Below are 24,024 nucleotides of genomic sequence, written 5' to 3' on the forward strand. Positions count from 1 at the left end.
TACTTTAAACTCTTCCATTTACAAGTACAGTAGGAATACAGATAATTTTGTTGGTTAAACAGATACAGATAATGGCATACTAACCAATCCCTATGGACTTATATGTTCTCCTATTATAAATAAGGTGAAATCTGGTTAAAGAAAATTACTGCTGCTCACCAAAAATACTCATATGCCTGCTGATTTGCAATAAAGGTAAATAATAGTGAGGAGGAGTGTTTGAGAAGAGAAATGTGGTGAGAATTAGATTTGTTTGCAATAAGTCTGACAATGTCAATGCAAACATGGTTTAAAAGAGATATCAGAATGATTCATTGCATGTCAAGTTAACTTTGTGCGAAGAGTGAAAAAGTAAATTGAGATCCAAGCTCTCGCAATAAAATACTTTGAATTAAACCTCTCCCACCACACTGCCACCACACACTATGCTTTATTACAAATATAAAAGCGTCATATAGTTGACAACCTCTCATGAATTGGGGGGGACTTCTGGAAGTTACATTTTATGTTGAAAACGGGACCATATGCTGTTCCTATTTGTGAGTTTCTTTGGTTCTTTGAAGTTGGTTATCTTCTAAGCAGTGTTTGCAGCTGTGGTAGCTACTGTGCTTAAAATTAATCCATATATTAATAATGTCAGAGTTCTGTCTCTGTGTCTCTGGGATGCAACATTAGAGAAGAGGAAAAGTTTTAATCCATGCATAAATGATTAGAGAGTTTTGTTACCGAAGGATTATCATTTCTATCCCCTCTGCACAAGTACCTTTGATCCTCTCACACAGTCACACACACACACACACACACTTACATTTTTGACCAGCAATGGCACTTGTGTTGACACTCTAGCAGAGTCCCGCAGATCAATGCATGTGCACACCCTGCTCCGTGCAACTCAAAACTGTGACTGTATGCCCGTTCGTCTGCGCGTGTTGTTGTATGAGACATGATCAAAGGTACTTGTGCAGAAGGGATAGAAATGATAATCCTTTTGTAACAAAACTCTCTAATCATTTATGCATGGATTGATACTTTGCCTCAGCTGAAACAGAGCACACCAGGGACAGAGAGAGAGAGGAAGGTAGCAGAGACAGATGCATAACAGCAACAGATAAGGACTGGAAAGTCTTCGAGGTTAGCAAGTATTAATATTCATAAATATATAAATATTCAAAGAAATCATACTGTAGCATACCAGGTATTACTTACTTAGACTTTGCATGTGCAGGATTTGGCTGGATGGAACGCAGTTATTTTTCAATGAAACTCAGATTACATTTATTTTTTTAACTGTGAGAGGAAAAGTAATTGCCTTATTGTTAATTAAATTGAATAGTGTCGCAGTGCATGTCTGCTGTTTGTCAATACTGTTGGTTAATGCAAGGAAGAAGTCAACATTTGTGAGTAAAAATGTAATAGCTCATCACAGTATGTTATTTTCTTCTCTACCCCTGTGATAGCCAAACTGGAGGAATTATGTTTTCAGGTTATCCGTCCGTCCAATTTTCATCATTGCAATATCTCAAATTTGGCACAAACATCCACCTAAACTCAAGAATGAACTGATCAGAATTTGGTGGTCAAAGGTCACTGTGAACTCACAAAAAAATGCTTTTGGCCATATCTAAAGAATTCTTATGATAATTATGACAAAATTTCATTTCAGTGTCTAAACAGAAAAAAATGATGATGATATGACATTTTATATCGACAAGAACAAAGGTAAACATCAGTGTGACGCCATAATCTTTTGCCAAAAAACTTTCCTGGCCATTATTCAAGACCATAACTCAGGAACAGAAGGGGAGACATTTGGTCAGATCCTGAACTGATGACACTAATCAGTGCATCTTGAGACTGTAGTGATTGTATAGTGTATATCATCACCACAAACTCCTTCAATTGGACAGCACAGACGATCTATAATAGCTTTTCTGTGCTGTCTGATTGAAGCGGTTTGTGAAACACCCATTTATTAGAATATGTAGCTTTTTTACAGCAGCATCCATATTTGAAGGATTATTTGCCATGGCTACATACGATGTGGGTAAGGTGGTAATTCGATATATGTTTTTTTTTTTTTAAATAGTAAATGACCATTCACTATGTTCATTTTATAGTCACATTGTTTTGCTTAGAAAATTGTGAGATTGTGCAAATATTCTCCACTTTAACTACCCTGTGAGGGCTGTAGTTAGTCCACAGCTTGCAGCATTTGTGCATGTTGCTGGTTTTTACAGGTGCATAAACTCATGCAACTTTTTTCCTATTTAGAAACAGATTTATCACTGGTGACTTGTACCTACAATTTCACAATTTATTTCTCAGCAAGTAACAAGTGTACTTGAAATTACTTCATCGACATCGACATTCAACAACACAAGTCCAGAGATTTTGACAAACGACCCCAAGCTGGACAGTTCAAGGATAACATTTCACTTGCCCTGTCTATAAATCAAGTGTTAAAATGAATGAATCTTGCATTTGGCTACTGCGGGACCTATTTTATCATAAATCACCTAGCAACAGCAGATTGAATTGTGCCCTTTCTTCGGACCAAGAATAACTTCTTGATAATTGCCTCCACAGTGAACAGGTTTTGTGTGCAGATTGTCAAGTGCTCAGCAAAGAGTGCGAAAGGATAATTATGGGTCAAATCATGTCTTTTAATAATGCTCCAAATGAGCTCCATCATGGGTTTCAGTTTTTATTGACACTTTAAGTCCCCCCCCCCCCCCCCTACTGGCAGTCTGAATAAGCTCCATTGCTGTCACTGCTGAGGCCACTGTTCTGCTGTGATTATGCGATTGTCCTCATCAGAAGCCTTTTCATCATTAATTGGCTGCTGGACAATGAAAAGCCCGCAAATATATATCAATGACTACATGATTGAAATGAAATCTCGGAACAACAGTTTTGCCATGGTGTGATTTTTTAAAAATTGCTTTTTAGCACATCAATTTGTATAATGCTTTTAATTAGTGCTGTATTGATTGTATGAAAAAAGACATTTATCATATCGGAAAAATATCCCAAAAAATTGGGGGTGGCAAAAATATACTTTCATTCATAGTAACAACCACGCTGAAGCATACATGTAGAAAATGCCTTTTAACCCTTTAAGTACCGACTGAGACCATGTATTCTAAAATAAGCAGCTGTCAATAGCTGCTTGGGTCTGAAGGCTTATCTAATGTCCTTACAAATGTTTGTACATGTGCTGTATTCGCCTGGTGTGTGTGTGTGTGTGTGTGTTCAGTAAATGTTTAAGGCAGCAGCTTGTTCACTGCTGGCATGCCTCTGCTTTCGTTGAAATGAAAAACCTTATTCTGCAGTCAATATCTAATTTTCCTGTTTTGCCAGGTAGAACAAACAAGAGAAAATACTCTCCCAGCCTTCCTCACAGTCCACATGTTACAGGAAACTGCATCTCTTCCTCTCCCTGTCCCTGTTTTTCTTACTTTCTTTTCTTTTCTCCTACATTTCCTCTGCTCCCACACACACACACACACACACACACACACACACACACACGCACACACACACACACACTTAAATTCCATTCTTTGACTGACAGACCCCTCTTCTTGACAATATTGCATGCAGCTGGGAGCTAACAATAAATCCATTTGGTTTTTAATTGATTAGTTGTCCTACACTGGCTAATCTTATCCTGCACTTACCACACTCTGCTGAGACTTAAGGTGGTCACATTGGCCTGAGGTTTAATAGCATGCAAATAAACACACAGATGGCAGACAGTCAGAGGCACATACATGCACAAACACATAACGTCTAAAACAATGTGTACCAGTGTACCTCCCTAGGGCTCTTGGTATTTACCAAAACCTAGAAATAACAAAAACAGATAAAGTAGCCATTCTCTCCCAACCTGCTGCTTCTCTACAGTATGTGTGCCTGTTGGCGTCCTCTCCTATAGTACATGTGTCACATTAGCGTGTGTTATACATGTGCGAGATGTGTGGGGAAGAAGCATCTACTTATAAATTATGGAGAGCAAAAGAAAATATGTATTGAGGTGGAATGGATCGGTGAGGCGACACATTAGTATTTTTGCCCTACTTTCCCTCCAGCTTGTTAAAAGCAATTGTCTGGACAATCTGTCACCCGGCCTGTAACGGCTCTCCTAGTGAGGCTTGAAATGCACACACACACACACGCACACACAAACATGGCAGTGACCACCAAGGCCCCACCAAACAGGAAGCTTGGTGGCATGCTAGTTAGCCTGACATATTGTTAGTCTAATCTCTGTAAACAGATATCTGCATATGAATGCAAGCAAGTCTGCAAGCAAGATTTTGGTATTGGTAGTGTTCTGTTCACTCTGTTCACATTTACATGATATTCAAAAAAGTCAAATTATTGTGTTAGTTGGACTAAAAGTGGACTTTTATAACACATGTAAACATGTTAGTCCGATTGAAATCGGACTATATCAAATTTATTGAAATTGGACAAACACACCCAGATTATGTGATTGGAAGTCGCCTTCCTCTATCACGTATACACCTTAGTCGGACTTAATGTGGGCTTTTCTTTTGGGCATGCATCCTAACCTCAGCCTTGCAAACTGTTTCTGAACAACACATCCATGACAATGCACACTGCAGACCGTAAAGAGGCTGTATGTTGCAAACTAAGGGAAAACCCCAACTGAGACACATTTTCCGAATGCACAATATGCATGTTCAAAGAAAGCTCTTAAAACACGAATTTGCATATCCGGCATGTTCTAATCAGAAAATGGTTCATTTGGAAAAGGGACTTTCAAACGGAATATGCTGTCTACATGAACTGCATAATTCAACAAAAGTTGTGATACCAGAGAGGCCGCTACTTTGTGGATATCCATGATATACTTTGTGGAAGTCGTTTTATGGTGGTTGAATAACTGAGCAGACCATGGCTGGCAGATGAAGTTGCCCCAGCCACTGTAGTTTAACCTTGGTAAATACATAATGATAAGGCCAGGTGATACTGCCAAATATGTGCTCTCTGCATGGTTGAGGGTAAGGCTCAAGGATTCCTTAAAAAAACTGCACTTGGTCAGAGGATGGCGTGAAAAGTTTTCTCATAAAACTCGTAACTATTGTGAGAGTAGTGGAGCAAGATAAGTGGGAATGAAGGCTGAGCTGCTCAGTAAAGTTTCATTGTTCACTGAACAAACAATGAACAAGGTGAAGCCTAGGCTAAACATTTTGCAAGGATAGAAGAAGGGCACATTAAAACAAGCACAAACGGATGAGGAATAAACACACCATATCTGTGTGTGTGTGTGTGTGTGTGTGTGTGTTTGAGTATGGTAATTTATATGTATGCATGTGTTTGAGTTGTTTCCATACTGTATGCAGCAGGTGTGCGCTGCGTCTTTTGTTGTCATAATCCAAACACCATAAAGTAAAATCAAACAAGAATTGATGTTCTTTTTTTTTCGACCAGACAGACAAAAAAAAAAGATTTTTTTTATTCCCGGCAGTGAGCTCCCAAAGACTTTCTCTGTCTTTCCTTTAGCTTTTAAAGAAAAATCCCAGAGACAACAGATCCACAGCAGAAATAAAGCCTCTTACAGAGTCCCCAATAGCCGTCAACTGCACTGACAGGATCAGATTTAACACCGCACTTGATTTTCTCAGCCCTCCAAGAAAGGTAAGAAATGACTGTCTAGCATTTCTCTGCACCCCTCCTCTTTGTCTCGCCAGAGATCAAAAGTGAACTAGACAGATACTGTGTAGTTAAAAGAAACATAAAGGGCTCAGTGCTGGTAGCTACTGCTGTTCTTGAGAGAACAGGGACCTCGGCTTTATGGGGCTCCGTCCTGCCACTTGAGCTTTTTCTCAGCTACTGATGTGATGATAAATAGGAAGTGGATTTCCTCTAATGCCCTGGAGGAGGTCGTTTTGTGATTTTTTTAGATTGTCTGGTTTGCTGGATAAAAGTCTTCTCACTCACAAGCTTTGATCTGATTATCTTAAAAGTGCCACAATGATGTTTTTTTTTCTTTTTTTAAACATTTTTCATTGTTTAACCCAAGATTGTAGGCATAGTCTAAGAATATTAACTTATTAATGTCTTGATCTGTTTGACTTTTTTTTCTAAAATGCTAAACAAACAAAGAATATACATTGTTATAAGATGCAGATGCATGATCTTCTGGTGACAGATAATAAAAGCGAGAATGTGATGTTAAGCAGCACCTGTGATTTCAGGTATTGTTGTCATAACTTACATCACTGTTATTTACGGAAAGAAAAAAAACAGTTATGCTCTATTCTGAATACTCCACAGAGTTCAGTCTTGTTTTCCCACCTTGATGCTTAAGAGGAAGAACTGTTCGGTCGATCGTAGCATCATGTTAGCTTTCTCAGATACGTCTACAAAGTCTGATATGGATAGCAACCCCTCACCCCTTTGCCCAAACAGCGTGCAAGGTCAAGCTAATGAGTGCTCTTATAGGCTGGAGGTGATGGGTGGAGAGGGAGGGGTAGCGGTTGCTGATTATTGAGCTTCTTTGATGAAAACAGCCTCTGGAGGAGGCAGAGCTGAGTGAATCGGGGACGGGTAGGGTAAAAAATGAAGATGGAAAAAGCGGGGAATGACTGTCAATGATATTAAAGGCCTCTTCTGGTCCACTGATGAAAGACTAATCATGATAAATGCTGCTTAAGTTTTGCTCATTTTGTACCAGTAGACACAAAGGCACACGCTCATGCTCACACTGACATACAAATCCATTTTACTAGGCAATATTTCAACTGTTTTAGGATAAAACCAAGTCAGGCTTAAAATATGGGAAAAAAGTGTGCAGAAGAATGGAAACTGAAGTCTTAAAAGATGGCAACACTGGCTACATATCATTGGTTGGTACATGCGAATGTAATGAAGTACATGCATCAAAACAGAGGGACATAGATCTCTGTTATATTCTGCAGGATGCTGTTTATGCAGCCGTTTTTCTCCTTTAACGGCACATCATGGGAGAACAGATTTGAATATGAAAGGAAATGCAAATGCTTTTTTTGGCATATGTTGACATTTGCAGAGATGTAACCATCTCTATTTTTATTTTAAAAGACTGCATGTAGAATGTTGCACTGCAAAGCGCTGTCAGTGTGCACAAGGGCAGACGTGTTGGGAGCACATATGTTGTCTGTTACTTTGCGCACAGATGAGTGGAGTGAATTGATACACCTCACAACACTCCATGGATCTCACCACTGACAGCATCACTGTTCTGCACTGCATCACAGCACAAACAAAAACATGGCTTATGGTGTTAAAGGTTTGAATCAACGAAACAAATGACTGATGCAAGCATAAAGTCATCCTCCGTTTCTCCTTAATCCACAAACACACTCACAGATACACTGGGACATTTAAACACACGAGCATGCACACCCAAACACTCACTCCCTCATGCACCAGCGCCTTTTTATTTCATGCGGTGAGCTCAGTAAGTGAGTTGGATTCTCTCCTCATCTCTCCTTGTCTCTGCTGTAGTTAATGACTTCTGCCTAATGTCTCCATAAGCTCTACTGAGAGCAATGAATGGCAGGTAAGACTGCAGGCCACATCGCATTCCTGCCTCTCTGCTAAACTACACGGTCTGCCTACAGTAATTATCACAACACAGAGAAGAAATTCAGCACCAAAGTGTGTGTGGGGCATTAGCTCGGGGCCTTTTATGTATGAGCGAGTGCAATTATTCAAATTCATCTCTGCACTGTGTGTGTATAGTATTTGTGTATATGATTGAGCTACTTTGGTGCCAATAACATTTTTTTTTAAAAAAAAAGGAAAGAAAAACAATTGCCAGGAGGTAAGAATTAAAACCCGACACATTACTGAAAGGGGTCATTTTCATTCTGCTTCCTGAGTGTGACTCGGGAGTAGAGAACATTAATATGTGCTGTCAAATGAATTGATTTTTGAATTTTAACGCATTATGCTGCTATTAAGCTCCTAGGGTTTACTGATTTTCCTGTTGAACACAAAAAGTACATAAAGAATAGAAGCCTGAATGGAAAAGCCTCATTTGTGTCATGCATTTTATTCTTTTGTTGTTGTTTTTTTTCTTTTCAATGTTTTACTCTATTATTTATGGCTTTTCGTGGCCTTTGGGAATTGTGATAAATGGCCCAATTTTGAAACAATAAGGAAGTCAAACAATTTTAAACTCCAGGGTGTCAATTTGACTGATGGCAGAGCAGACACGGTATTATCAGCTCAGGGCTGTCGTCCTGCTTTTGCTGTTAAGCTGTTAGAGCTCTCACATGCTAAGCTGACGGTTGGCCATCAGCTGTTGCTGGGCCATTGTCAGATCATTACTTTTTGCAGTGGCACTGGCACCGTTGACTTAAATGCTGATTGAACGTGTTGAATAAGCAGAGGGGGCACTCAATGAGAGCTTTTCATTCATATTAATTGTTTATTCTACACATTTAGACCAGATCCTTCTCAATTTTGCCTTAACCTCTTTTCCTCTTATACAAAAATCACAAAACAACAACACAAAGCTTTACAATGCTGCTTTACAGTGCAGTTTTTTTGTCTTCCTACAACGTTAGGATAACAAAAAAAGGCTAACTGCAATTTTTTTAAGCGTTGCCCCCTGAAACTTGGAGATCGGATAATCAGTCTGAGACCCCTCAGCCGACTGAGACTGCTTCAAGTCGAGCAGTCGTTATTCTGTTTGTCTGTTTTTGCTAATCAGGTCGCTGTGCAGTGTGCTTCTGGGGACGTTCTGATTCCTGGACTTTGCCGCGGAGTGAGCGCTCTTGACTGTTACAAAACTCTTTGAAAGAGCAGTAATGCAGCGCCATAGAGGAAGAAGAGAGTTTCCATCATAAGGTTCCAATATAACATTATCTTGTCTATTCTTCTTTGAAATGGTGAATTTACAGCCCACTGCAACGTAATACGACACCGTCTCTGGCTTTGTTAGACATCTGGTGAATATAGAAAAAAAACCCAAACCATCAAATATTTGTATTGAACTGCCGAATCTGATTCGACTGACATAATTCTGAGTTAGGTACAACAAACTAAATTGAGTGGCCTTGCTTTTTTTTTTTCTGCTGGCATGGTTTTTTTTCTAATTATATATCACTTTTTTTTTTCTTTTTTTTTTTTACAAAGCTGTTTGAACCACTTTTGCTGAGTCGCTTTACTAAACCAAATGAGATTTCTTGCTAAAGTACCTTTGCTGTTGTTTAACTTCTTAAATCATGCAAAGTAAGTGACTGTTTGCAAAGCTTTCAAAGTAGCTCCCCAAACATCATTTAAAAGGGACAAATTATGTGCCAGACAATTTTTTGATCTGGAGTAAATTCTGTGTGTGTATAGACATGACTTCTCAAAAAACAAAGAAAACATAAATAAGCACAAATTTACTTTAAGTGCAGCAGTCAGCTGGCTATTAGCTGTAGTCTTTGCAATGTGCTGAAACACTTTCAGCAGATTGCAAGGCTTTTTTTAAAAAGGTCTAAATGGGGTATAGGGGTGCTTCGACAAGTGAAGCCATGAAACAACAAAACAAGCTGTAATGTATGCAGGAGAAGGGCTTTGACAGAATTTGTTGTGTTGCTCTGTGTGCTCATGTTTTCCTGTCTGCATGTGACAAAGAAGAAAGCAAGATTTGTATCAAATCACATTTAACCTCTCCATTCATCCATCCATCCATCCCCACTGATCCAGAGAAACAGACAGAGAGAGCACAAAAGTGAGTGAGCGTGGGTTATTCCCGCATGATTTACCACTCATATTAAAACAAGAATATATTATGTCTCAAATTCAATTTGAGAGGAGGGCGGTGTCAGCATTTTGCCTGTCATCTCCAGCGATGGGAAGAGACTGGGATGGATGTGAATGCCTTCTCTTATTTAACTCTGTCTGATTCTCCTGTGGCATGAGTAACCACACACACACACACACACACACAGATGCAAATGCCTACTTTTTGACTTGATGCTGACAAGGGAGTTCTTAACCTAATCCTGGTTAACATTTGGGAAATAAGCCATCCTGCAGCCTTTACTGCAGAGTAAAACAATTGCATGAAGTGCAGAAGAGAAATACTTCTCATCTGACAGTCCGCCGCTTTACATTTCAGATTTTCAAACATCGCATGACTTACATTCAAGTAACTGTTGGTGCTTGTGTTTGCAGAGCTTTGACTGACATAATATCATGTACATAAATATACATAATATATACAATACGTACAAGATCACACAGATGACATGTACCATGCATAAAATAAAGACCTACATGCTTCATATGCATATGGAGCAAAAAAAAAAAAATGTAAATGCTTGGGCTGATAAGAGAGCTACTTCTGTTCAGTGTGCATGTGAATAAGCCTGCCAGTCTGTCTGCCACTTATAAATTCACAAACTTCATGCGGAGAGAGCAAGAGAGGCAGCGGAGTATGGTGTTGAGTGGTAAGGGACGAGGGAGGGGGGGCTACATGAGGTCACACTTTACTTAAATTACATTTCAAGCTTATTGGTAACCCTTTCACCAGCAGCAACTCAGAAAAACACATACAAAAAGTATTCGAAATACCAAAAAAGTAGTCAGGCAATGAAAAAAAAGGTTAAAGGGCAGCAAAACCGACAATACTGTGGTTCAGCAACTGACACTGTTAAACATTGCTAAAGGTTTACTTTGGCTCAGTTTTAGCTGCAAGTGTTAAAGGGGGGAAAAAAAAGAAAGTAAAGGGAAGGCTTGACAAAGTCTGAGGTGAGGTATAGCCTGAAGTTTTCATTATACAATAGATAAGGAGTGATTCTGCTGTCTTGCTGCTGACAGGAGGATCATTTCACCACTGAGGACCCAGGAGGGCAAATAGTCCAGACAGAGCGCAGTGATAACCGGGTCGCCACAGGGAAGAGAATGCTGAGCACCTATTAACTACAGAGTGCAAAGCTGGAATATAAGGTTGAACCATCGCCTGGAGGTAGGGGGTACAGTTCCTGTCGGATCCTTTATATTGTTGTCAGCACTAAGGTGACTTGGAGGAATTTAGAAAGGTGGACTGCGGTGTAATAGGCGAATTGCATGGCACAGGCAGAAGTGCTCAGGGAGCTGAGCCAACAGGGGGTCTAGTCAAGAAATGTCTGGGGCTTGGACGAGGACTTGAGCTGAATCCCTGGTGAGAAAAGGCTGGATTTGACAGATGTTAAAAATCTTGTGAATCGCGTCGTGGCAGAGTGAGGTTTAAAAGGTCGCTGGTGGTCTCACTGGGATCCACAGCAGTGAGGAGACTGGGGTCAGGGGAGTGTTATTACTGTGGCTTTAGAGGTCTTGCAGAGGATTTACAGCAGAAAAAAACGTGTAGAAATGAAATTTAGAGATGTTTTCATTTATAAATGATGAGTGACGAACATGTACGAAAGACCAAAAACAAAACAGCGGTTAAAAAACTGCCTGACAAACAGAAAAACTCCTCTTAAAGAGTATAAACAGCAAAAAGGGAAAAAATTAGAATCTGCAGACTGGCTGACAGAGTAACACGTGTCATTATATCAAAGGGTGAAAGCAGTCACAGGGTGTGAAAAGCCTGTTTTTGTACATAGACCATTTGGGATTTAATATGAATACATGTCCACTAGTGCAGTACCTTCGAAGGTGATGGAGACCTTGAGTCCTAAAAGAGTGACTGCAAGTCTGGATATAGGATGCAGCAATGTTTGTAATTGTTTTTCAATGATGAGCGTCTGTTTGCAGTACAAAGCTGATGACGCATCTGTGTCTGCCAGATTTCTGTCTGAGGGGAAAAGTTTAAAGAGACTGAAGTTTTTTGGAACTGATGAATATGTTTTCGAGTTTTCATCATCCCTTCAGTTTACAGGATCAAGGTATGGCTTGTTTGTGAGTGTGTTTGCCAAAACAAACCAAGAGCATACAAAACACCAAAACCTCTGGGGCCAGATATAAAGACGATGCATAAAACAACTATGTACGCCTCTCCTCCACACAAAAACTGGCATTTATAAAGATGAACGTACGCAGATAATGTGTGCACTTCATGCATGCTTCAGACCAGGTGCACACAAGGTTTTAACCGAGATAGCTGCGACTGATATGATAAGGAGGACATTGAATATAACAATTTTACTGATTGTTTTATTACTGTTGCAGTCTGCACAGCATTCTGTAAAATGTCAATCAAAGGCGCATTTATTCAAACGTTATGAATTAGTGGTATGGCCACTACAAATAGCAAATCCATGCATAATGACAGCTGCTCTGTTGGAGAACCTCACTGATGCGACACAGTTGGTGAAACTGCACTTTTTGCCGTATTTCTTATTGACAGGTCTAATGAGTGATGAAGCAGGCTCAGGCATCGATATTCAAATGATGTTAAAAGGCATTTCTACATCAATATACGACAAACTGTGGGAGCGGAAATTAGGCTTGCGTGTGATATCAGCTCCACAATGACTGAAATATATGAAACAAAATCTGGTTTACCTGCAACTGACTGAAGAAACTGTAGGCATATTTCTTACTTTGTACATAAGCTTCACATGATTTTAGTTGTTCATCTACTGTTATGCATCCGGCCTTTGGTTTCCTCCTGTTCAGTGACCCATCAATGTAGCTACAACAGCAGAAAAACTAATAGTCCCTATCACTGATATTGTGAGTCTAATGTTCTCTAAGCATTCCAAGTGCTGCGATCTCTTCCTATAGTCCAAAACACCCTCAAAGACAGTTAATATATTTATATTTGCGTATGAATTTAAGCTAATGTGACCAAGCTGGGAAGAGGGCTTAATCAGGTCTAGTTAAAGGCTAAATTATTAACTACAATGGTAGTGAAAGTACCCCTTTAAAATACTATTGTTTATAATACCACTTGTAGGCCTAAATGGGGCCGTAACCGATTGCAAAAAGGGGATCTCTTAGGCAAAAGGTCAACTGATTCTACATAACAAATTAATTAATTAATTTTTAAAAAAAACAAAAAGTACTGCAATCATTAAAAACATAAAGTAAGCACAACAGTACATGTAAGGTCAAATGCATGCCAAAAGATGTTGCTCTAAAATGATGTAAGAAACCCAATACTAGCACTACTATACAATATATATTGAACTAGGAAAGTGCACTCAGTAGAGCGCAGATACATACGTGCCAGGTGGCCATCCAAACTGACTGCGGCCACTTGTAGCCTAATTTCAGCAGACGCCCCACAGCACATTTCAGAAGGTAATAAATAATACACACATTCAATTTTAGAAGGAGCCATAATGCGTTACACAAAGCAGAGAGTTTTTCTGCTAACAGGCAGAGAATGTGAATTACTGATACAATATGATTACAGAGATTAACTGTATTTTTGATGACTAAACTATAGACAGAACTGTTTGATCCACATCCACTTAATAACTGGTCTCTGAATGGTATTAACTTTCAAGCTCAACAAAGTAGGAAATAACAACAGTAAATACAACTAAAACAGACTACAATAGCGTGGAGAAAAAAGAGGATATACTGATATTGGTATTGGTTACTGGCCAAATGAGTTATGTGTCGGCATATCAGATATCTGCAAAAAATTCAATATCGTTTATCCCTAACTCAAAATGAGACACTTCTTTCCTATGGATGTTTTTGAGACACAGCAGGGGCCAAAATGTGGCCTGCAACAGACGGTAAGGATTGTTGGTTCCAGTGGAATTGATTTTCTGAAAACTTGCCAGCAGTCAATGACTGTCTAAAACAGTCAATTAAACAGGTTTTTCAACAACTGTGAATCACTGCAATCAGATGTAATCCTTGAGCATACAGTCATATATGTGCACACAAAATATGAGGCTGATTGGTCCAATAGTTTGCAAGATTAGCTGCAGATAGATGGAAACATACACTCACACACCTACTTGCTCACTCAAACACACGCATGATCCCCTCAAGGCTTACACCTGGCAGAGATAATAAAAAGCAGTTTGAAGGGACAAACTGTTAAAATGCATGAGAATGTCAAACACAATTAAAATAGTAACGCTTCAAGAGGACAAAAGCAGTGATAGCTCAAAACAAGGCAGCACTCAGGTATAACAAACATCAAAGAAAAGCAGTTATAATTGAGTGAGCAAGCTCACAGACAAAGCAAAGCAGTAATGGCAATCTCTGTACTGGAGGGAAATAAGAAAAAATGACATCTGTCGTAAGTATTCTATTGAATATAAATAAATTAGGCCAACCAATCATTTTAAGAAGGTACTTGCACATTCAGTCTGACAAGGAATATCTCAGACCCAAACTGAAATCTGAAAACCTTGTTACCTTAATCCAGGGCCCAATATACACGTTACAAAATGCCATAAATGGCAAAAACATGCACTTTAAGGCACACACACGGTTTTATTTTATTTTATTTTATATGTGCTCTTTGGGTTGTCTTTCGCTTATTTTTCTATTGTCATATTGCAGTATTATTTATTTGTGCATGTCTGTTACAAACTGATTATGTTATATTTTGGGGAAAATAACAAATATTTAATTATCAAAAAAAATTTTATGTGCATTTGCCACTACCACAAAAAAACAAATCCCAAAATGTGAAAGATGAAAGCAGCATGCAGATGGCTTTTTGCTATTTTTTTCACATCAAAAATGGATGCAGAAAAGGCACAAACTGATGCATTAAAAAAATACCAAAATGCTGAAAAAATTTATATTTAATGCAAAAAATGTTAGCATAACATTTGTTTGTAAAAGTTTTGTCATCAATTATTTTATTTTTTTTTAGTAAGACGGTGTGATGTTTGATCACAGAACAGCCACTAAATGGGGGCTGGGTTGAGATTGTATTGTCACCTTGTTTTTGAGCTAAAAAAATGTCTTTAAATCTTATTTTCTGAAGGCTATCTAAATAAATATAATTATCACATAAACATATTGTGTTTTAATAATGAAATCCACTATTCTAAAATACTGGAGACATTAAACCAAATACTTACATGAATGACAAGTAATATAAATCTGCTGACTTGATCCATCCTATCTAAAGTTTGTCTGCAAACTTCTTCAGCGCTCCACTTCCACCACACCAACTCCTGATTTTAGATTTCAAGCGTGCCAATCGCCATTCATTGAGGCGAGTCATAACTCTGCCTAAGAGCACTCATTGAGGGCTGAGTCAAGGAAATGGGCTCATATATATGCAAAAGTTAAAGGTGTGAACAGCATGTAAATGACCAAATGCATCAGATTTTGCCCTTGTAAACACAGCAAACACAGGTGATTGCTAATAGAGAGAGTCTGTGGTCAACGCCAGGAGGAAGAGGAAGAGGAGGAGGCGACTCGTGGCTAAGCAGGTGCTAATCACAGCTCAGGTCATGTTATCTGCCCCTGATTAGAAACACTTGGAATTCATTATTGCCAGGACAGCCACAAAAATAACCTTTTGATGCTAAATGTATGTGTGAATCATCTATGTGCATATGAGTTTGTTTAAAAAGCATATGGCATGTGACATCAAGATTCGCTTCCGCATCTTGTTCTGTGATAGCAAGGTTATGATGGACCTCGCTGCACTTCCTTCCTCTTCTGCTTTGAGATGACAGGAGGCTCTTAGCTGAAATTCAACTTCACTTCAAGTTGTGACAGTTTGATGGAAACTTTTGCTCACTTTCATAAATTTAATTTTCATAGATGTAACCCTGATGAAGCAGTATTAGCTTAATTTTAGGTCATCGTAAATCTTCGTGCGTTTTATTAGTCCATTTTATCTTCTCGAAAATTTAGATACATGTCCTCCTCCGTGATGCGGCCCCCACTTTCACTAATCCGTTTTCTCAGTGGAAAACCTCAAAGATAGCTGCTGTATGTAAACTTTCATTCCTTATCGCTTCCAATTCCCACTCTGACTCTTTCTTAATACTTTTTAATACCTTGCCATTTCCTAGTGGAGGGCTACATGCTGTCTCAGCAGCGGACAGACAAAAGCAGTAAGGGACATGGAGAGAGATTCAGGGGCTTAGTGTCTATGGGAGGGTGACCCTATATTGTTCCAAATGCATAAGGGACCAAAAAGAAAACCCGTGGATGAGGAGCCTTGGCTTAGCATGTAATGCATAAAATGAATTTCTCACTCACGTCTACTCTTTTGCCACTTATTCTCTAATTCCTCCACCCCGCCTCCCCGCCCTCCCTCCATATCTTGCTCCCTTTGCTTTTGGTTGTACAGCTCATAAAATTGATGTCATAGCAGGATCAGGGCTATGTGCATTTGTGCATATAAGAAAGTGGTGATAAATTAGAAATTGTGCAGATCTGATAAGAAATAAGGAGTCAGAGAGCAATAGAACAAATGTATAAGTGTGTGTGTGTGTGTGTGTGTGTGTGTGTGTGTGTGTGTGAGTGAGTGAGTGAGTGTGTACCTGGGGTCTTTGTGTGTGACAGAAAGAGACAGTGTCCCAGGTATTAAAGGCAGGTACAGTTGCAGAACGCTGAGCGCAGTTAGCTTTTCTCTCGGTAATTGCTCCTCGCCGTAAATGCTAATTTGGTGTCATGACTGCTTGACTGAGTCCCAGATGGGATTTTAAAAGTACCCAGCCTCTTTCTAATTTCATTCTGTTTAACCCGCCCATCCACAGGCTCTTTGTGCACGCGCGCTAATGTGTGTGTATGCGGCTCGTCCGTGAGCTTCGACTTAAACCGTCCGTTCTGTTTGTGATTTAACGGTTTGTAAAATGCCCGTGGTCCCCCTCAGTGTTTAAAGCAATCTATTGTTGCGCTTTAAAGCCAAAATTCCCCAGAGAGTTTCATCCATAAGGCAAAATGGAAATCAATATGAATCATGAGCCATGTAGGACATATTCTAAAAATGTAGAGGGTATAAAACAAATCTATGCATCACTGCCATAGGTAAAAGCAAATTGTTAAATATTCTCTTTGTTTTTCTGTTCTTATAAAAGGTGTGAAGCCCTTTTTGATTGATGCCATGTTGCTGTACTGTCATTGAATGCCCCAAAGCCAAGCTATTTAAATGAGTAATAAGCTTGGGTTGAAAGGAGAAATTGTTTCCCACTATTACAAGAGATTGTTTAAAGTAGCAACTTTACATTTGGAAAACACTGTTATTACCGGTTTAACCTGCAGATGGACTATAATGTGTGAGATTTATTCCTGGAGCATTGTGTTTGTGTATGAGGCTTGTGTGCATCTGAGGGTTATTTTGATAAAGGCGTTATCGCAGTAGGTCCTCATTCTTTTTACTGTCAGTCTGATGGTTGCTCTGCTGGCTCTGCCCAGTTTTAGGTTAAATGTGTGCTTACTTTATGTGTGCGCCTATGGATTTGTGTAGATGCTCTCCTAATTTGAGCACACTGGCTGGGTTGTCACATCAGTGGACATACTGAGAGCAGCCAAATTGGTTTGCAAATACTTTGTAGTGTCTGAGAAGTGAAGGCTTTAAGGTTGGAATTCTCCATATGGATTTGGCTGCGTCAAACCGAGTCTATAACATGTCTCTGGTTCATAAGCATTCTCCTCTTACATCTTTTGACTTTAGAAACAGGGTTATTAGGACCACAGCTTGTTTCTGTCCACGTCATCTTTCATTGCAGATTTTTTTTCCAAACAGTCCCTCTGGATGGTAGAGCTGAAAGATATTCAAGGATGTAAAATGAGTCTCCCAGCAAGTTGTTGCTGGAAAGATTTCAAGAATATTACTGAAATTTGACAATAATTTCATCACATTCTCATAGTTTGGGTTGAAATTGAGTAACTTGCAAACTAGATTGTGTGCCCATATGACTGGTACTGTTCTCCTTTGAATCAGTACTTGTACCATTTCCAGTGCCAGGAATTTGGCACCGGTTCCTTTTTTTTAGTAGGTCTTAGTACTTCATCTGTAATCACATAAATTACATTTTTTAACAAGTTGCAGAGGATGATATAGCAGGCTTGAAAGCAATTCTGCTCTTCAGTGAAGCAAGGATGATGCTACGCATTAACAGGAAGTAAACACTACTCGACGGGGAACACATCTCGATACAACACCGGCTTTGGAGCGCTGACACCACCTGTCCAAAGCTAACCCTACGATCAGCTGCTCTGCAGAGATCCGGTGCCAGCCAACTTCCTGGCCGGCGTCACAGGTTTCACGGCACTTTGAAGCAGCATTTCTGCCTCTAGTCTAAGCCATGAGTTCTCACACAGATGGGCTCTGGAAATTTAGCACCAATGAATTTAACATGAATCGGTAGCCCACTCAACTGGACCAGGTATCAGTTAGTACCCTTAAAAGTACAGAGTTCTTGCTAGTGCCTACTTTTAAAAATGTAAGATTTCCTCCCAACAAAATAAAAATAGTGACACTCCTAAAACATGAAATCAGATTTACACATTATAAACCCAAAACGGGATGACATGTTTTGGAAAAGTTATTTATATTTATCTGGGTTCAGGAATAAAGTATACCATGTGTGGACTAGGGTCATTTAATCCAAAATAGATTAAACAGCTAAATTTCATGTTGATATCAGCTTCTTGGCAGGTGTTACATCTAAAATGCATTTATTGCATTCCATATTCATTTTTAATTGCATATTTAATCGCTGTGTTAATATAAAAATATTACAAAAAAAGGAATGCTCTTTTTCTTTCCCTGAAACAGACGATCACCTAAATCCAGGTGAAAGCTGCGATCCCCCCATTTAATTTCACCTGTTAAATCCACCTCAATCAGTGTAGATGAAGGCAGGGAGATAAATTAAATAAGGATTTCAGAAGTTTTACTCCTGAGACTTTGGATTGTGTGAGCGAGAGAATGAACAAAATAGGATTTATGTGCCTTTGAAACAGGGTATGATAGAAATTTCCAAACTGGTGTGAGTGCGTAAAAGAACTGCAATAACGGCAGGCTTTTTTAAGCTAAGCACTGTCCTGTGTGTATCTAGATTGGTCCACCTCCCAAAGGACGTGTGGCTCACAGCAGGACTGTGGTCAAATATGGCTCTTTAATGAAAGAGGTCAAAAGAGGCTGACACTTACTGGGATGAGTAACAGACAGTCTGCAGTTAGTTATATGAACGGCCTGTTCAATAATTGCCCTGAAAGAGCAGTCAAAGATCTGTAAAAGAATGTCCGAGTTGCTGCACAAAAGGGGATGGCAGCTGACAACAAGTTAAACATCTTTCAGACTAAAAAAAAAAAGAAACCATTACTTCAGTAGACTATGGAATGAATACAGTGGTCTCTAGAGGCTTCAGGGAAAAATTGCCATGCTATTACTTCTGTTGCAGTGGAATGGGCAGACTAGGATATCTATCTATCTATCCATCTATCTATGTATCTATGTATCTACGTATGCATCCATCCATCCATCCATCCATCTAACCAACCATCCATCGATACTTCTGTCCGTCCATCCATCCATAATTTTATGCGACACCTGCAGAAAGTAATATTTCTTCTGCTGAGACAAAAATCTGTCTATCTCCTTCTTTTGCAGTGAGGGGCACTGGTTCATATATATGGCATTCTCCAGGATGGGATATCTCATTAAGATTGGCATTAGAGGGTTCCTGTGACATGATTTGTTTCCAGGGTGAAGGAACTGTGCACACCGAGGGAGACTTCCCACATCAGCAGATACCATTATCCCCGGGATCACATACACACGGTCTGCTGAATATCACCATATCAGGACTAGTCGCCTCAGTTTTCTTCCCTACTTGCTTACTTTCCACCTTTACTTTCCGTCTTTCACGTCTCTCTTTTCCATCTTGATAAATGCCGATCTGGCACCTGTTATCTCCTGAGCGCTCTCAATATGCTACGCATGTGTTACGGGGCCAATTTCCAGATATGTGAGTGAAATCTTTCACTGTGTGTGAATCAAACTTGTGAAGCTGTGGGAAGAAGGGCATCAATAACTGCTGTCAATATGATATATCGTTTTTCTATTTTTTTTCTTCTCAGCATATACTTAGTTTTGTATGATATAGCACTTCCTGTGGCAATGCCTCATGGTTTGGCAAAATAATACTTGCATGCTGCATATTTTTCCTCCATACATATTGCTTTTTTTCTTGATATGTCAGGAGAGAGCAATCATTCTGTGTTTTTTTATCTTTCATCTTCTCAGTATTCTAATGATCTTACAGTATATCCCCACATGGGCAATGATGATGATGCATATCAAGTTTAGAGCATGCAAAGATGCAAAACCCAAAGTAAATTACACAGTGCCATAGAAGAGATCATTTTGTGTGTAAGTCTGTGGGGAGTCAATATCTCAGCAGAAGCAATGAGCAGACTGCACGATTGCAGAGAGACTAAATTGATGTAGCTTCACATGTAGTGATATTGCTCTTTTGAATTGAACCCATAGAATCTAACTGTCTCGTTTTCTGTATAATTCTCCTCAATTCCACATTAGGTTTGTGTGCACACTAAAACAAACAGATAAACTTGTGCTCTCGTACTCTTACTCATATTAGCCCATGCTGCTGCCTTGCTCCTTAACTGGAAAGAATCAATAATGGCTGGCAGGCAGACTTACAGGCGGGCTAGCCGAGGAATTCTGGATGATAAGGCCAAAATGTTCCACTCCAGAAGCCTTCAATAATCTTTATTGACCACATGAGAGTCAGACAGCAATGGCTTGGCATGGTCATCCGACCAAACCTCTAACTTCGATTCTCACCTCTTTTCCCCCCAATTTTTTTTTTTTAAGTAGTTTTTTTTTTTTTTTTTTTTTTTTACAAGATATGTGTCTGAAAATGCTGTCATTTTGATCGAAACTCTTCCAGGAGGGAGAGGTTGTGAAAGTTTCTGGCTCTCTTCAGTCCACATTTGATCAATATGTTTCCTGCTCTGATGAAGTATGTGGACTGCCAGCTAGTCAGCTTGCAAACCAGACAGTCAATCATCCAGACAGAATGGCAGCTCCAATAAGGAAATCATATTATAGTATTTCCACTAAGCTCTTGACCCGCAACAGTTCAGTTGTCTTTGTCGAGGTGTTGACCCGTGTTCAGTGACCTGTGCTGATGATCTAGCTCAAGGTGAGAAAAGAAGCCTAGGGGAAAGGGGACAGTGTGGGACAGGCTGACATGTACAACGAATATTATACTCTTCACTGGTCACTGTCAGTATCTTCCACTGGTGGCAGGAAACATGACCATGGCCTCCATTTCATCCAAAAGCCACAGCAGCTGTGACATATCTACTTCCCTTATAAATACTTTCAGTGATATCGAACCCTCTCTACCATATCATCCAAGACACTGGCTATGTATTTCAATTTTATGACAATCCAAAAAGGTGAAAATGGGCCTAAAGCGGAGCTGATTTCCCAAAACATTGCATTGGTTTTATCTGTGTTCCAGGGTATGCCACAACCATTCAGGAACTAAATTAATTTGCTAATAACATTCCTTATCATTAAATTGAATAGTCTATGCACTAAAGTCTTAAAACTCTATCACAGCTGAAGGTCCGGCAGCCCACTGACAGACCAAAACACATCAACTAGAGCTTCTGTGCACAGCTGATGAAAGGAAAAACAAAATCCTTAGAAAGAATGTCATCTGACACCTTACTGTCCCTTGTAAAGGGTAACTTTAGACAGTCTGGACCCGATTTTCCAATGTTTAGTGTCTAAGTGACTTATGAAAAAAAAAATGTAATTGTTCCAGTGTTGAGCGACAGGGTTGCAGCCACGAAAAAGACTGCAATGTAACCACTAGGGGTATGTGTACTCTCAATGTAAATCCACCAGTGCTTTTTTGCCACTGACAGACTCGGATTATTCGTGTCTAACAACACTGAGGAAGAGATAAACTGTCTTGTTACTCCAGAAAGAGCCCCAAAATCACTATTACCAAAGCAACCAGACTTCACTTAAATAAATAGTAATTTTAGCATGTATACAACCAGCATATTTTCACAACTAACTGGGTGAATTAAGGGTTTATCTTAACTAAACCAGAGCTGGTCATTGTTGAAACAGTGGAAAGACAAACCAAGTTGGGTTTTGTTAGAATAGAATAATGTTGACAGACACTTATGATAATAACCTGAGCCTGTCAGTGGCAAATTATACCTATTTTTAGTGGATGCAAATTGACTGTGCAAACATGTCCTGAGTGGTTACATTGTAGCTTGCTGCTGCTGGCCCTTTTGCTCAAACAGCACTTGTTAATGCTACCTCCATTGTTATCTTAGTAACACATATGTCTAGCATCGTCTTTTAAGCAACCCTGGAAAATGCCTGTCAGCCACTCTGCTTAAGAATCCTTTTGTTGGCATGTGGTAGCATAATTGCTTTGGGTGCTTGAGCTCATAGTTTTGTGTCTGATCCCTGCCAAGTGCTTTACTTTATTACCGCATTGCTATTTTCCTTTCGCTGCCTCTTTTCAGAAAACTTTTTTTTATTACCCCATGATGTATTTTGTTTAATTAATAGTTTTGGTTTAACATAGCTTGAAAAAAATGCAATCCATACTTCTGAAAAATACTCTAAAAGCTGCTTTTTAGTTACACATCCTGAATAGTTATTGATTTTTTTTTCTCTTGCTACAGAGCATTGTAATTCTTTAGCTGCTGGTGCATCACCTTAGCGGTCGGCCAGTCAGCAATACAGGCTAGTCTGTCAATCAGGACACACAATCTGCCAGCCTACAAAGCATATCCCCCCCACCCACCAGTTACAGGACCTTATGAATTAGAAAATCAAACAGTCAGTCAATCAAACGTTTTTGTGCATCATTATTTTCCTAATTAATATCATATATCAGAGACATGTACAAAAGCATCTGGTGTACTACCGGAGAGAAAACACTGGGTGATTATTTGTCTGTGCATGTGTATGTGTGTGTGATGTTGTTCTAAATACTTTAAGGCAAAATCATTAAACAAGCACTGAGCTGTTAGTGAACATATGGAAACAAGTAATTGTAATGCAGCATACAGCATATTTAACTTCTGACCTGCCAAGGTTTTTCATAAGCAGTAACACAGAACTGCTGTAGAAAACAGCTTTGACACAGTTTGAAATATCCTGCTTATAATTCCTGAACGTTTAGATTTAAAATATAGTTTAGTTTTCTTAGATTTCTACAATGACGACAATTTGACACAGTCAACTCAGTCACAGTGGTAGCTAGTGCAGATATACCCTTATCCAAGTGGTGCAATGCCAGAGGAAAATAAATTGGAAGCTGAATAGAGTTCAGTTACTAACAAACCCACAGATGGCACATTACCCTTAAGCTTGGTACGTGGAAGTAGGTGTATACTGTATGAGTTGAATAAATAAGCTGGCTTTGTTGGTACTCAGAAGATGTGTGTCCCTATTTGACTTGAACCAAACCCAGTTCAGAATCCTGTTGAGATGTAATAACATACTCAAAATTACTCAAAGATGAGGAAAACGTTTGCTGACAAGAGAGAGAGCCGAGGTCATACTTAATGACAGCCTCTGTTCTTTTTATATATGATTCAGTGTTTCCCTCTTTATTGATTCTCAATTTTAAAAAAAATATCCTGATTATTCCAAATGCATTGCAGTTTTTCAACACATTATTATCTTTCTAGCACCAAGAGGCACTTTTAACCATACAATACTGTAATGCCTTGAAGAAAAAAAAATATTTTAAAGGTACAGTGTGTAGAATTTAGTGCCATCTAGTGGTGAGGCTGCAGAACTCTTCCATGTGCCAAGCGTGTAGAAAAACTACGGTGGCCAAATGTCAAAAACACGAATGGCCCTATCTAAAGTTTGGTTTGTCCTTTCTGGGCTTAATAGTGGACTCTATATTTAGATTTAACCCTTTAACTGAGCAAATTGGTTTGATTTCTTTCAAAAACATGGAGAAAGGGAGAGAGGGATGACCCAAAAAGGCTAAAAAACAAATAAAGACAAAAAAATATTTATTTTAAATATTCTATCATACATTTTCTACTATTTCAATTTCTATAATTTATTAGAATTTTAAATAGTAAATTATTATATTTATAAAAATAGTTTTCTGG

Source organism: Plectropomus leopardus, chromosome 21 (assembly GCF_008729295.1).
Source record: "Plectropomus leopardus isolate mb chromosome 21, YSFRI_Pleo_2.0, whole genome shotgun sequence".
Lineage (NCBI taxonomy): Eukaryota > Metazoa > Chordata > Actinopteri > Perciformes > Serranidae > Plectropomus > Plectropomus leopardus.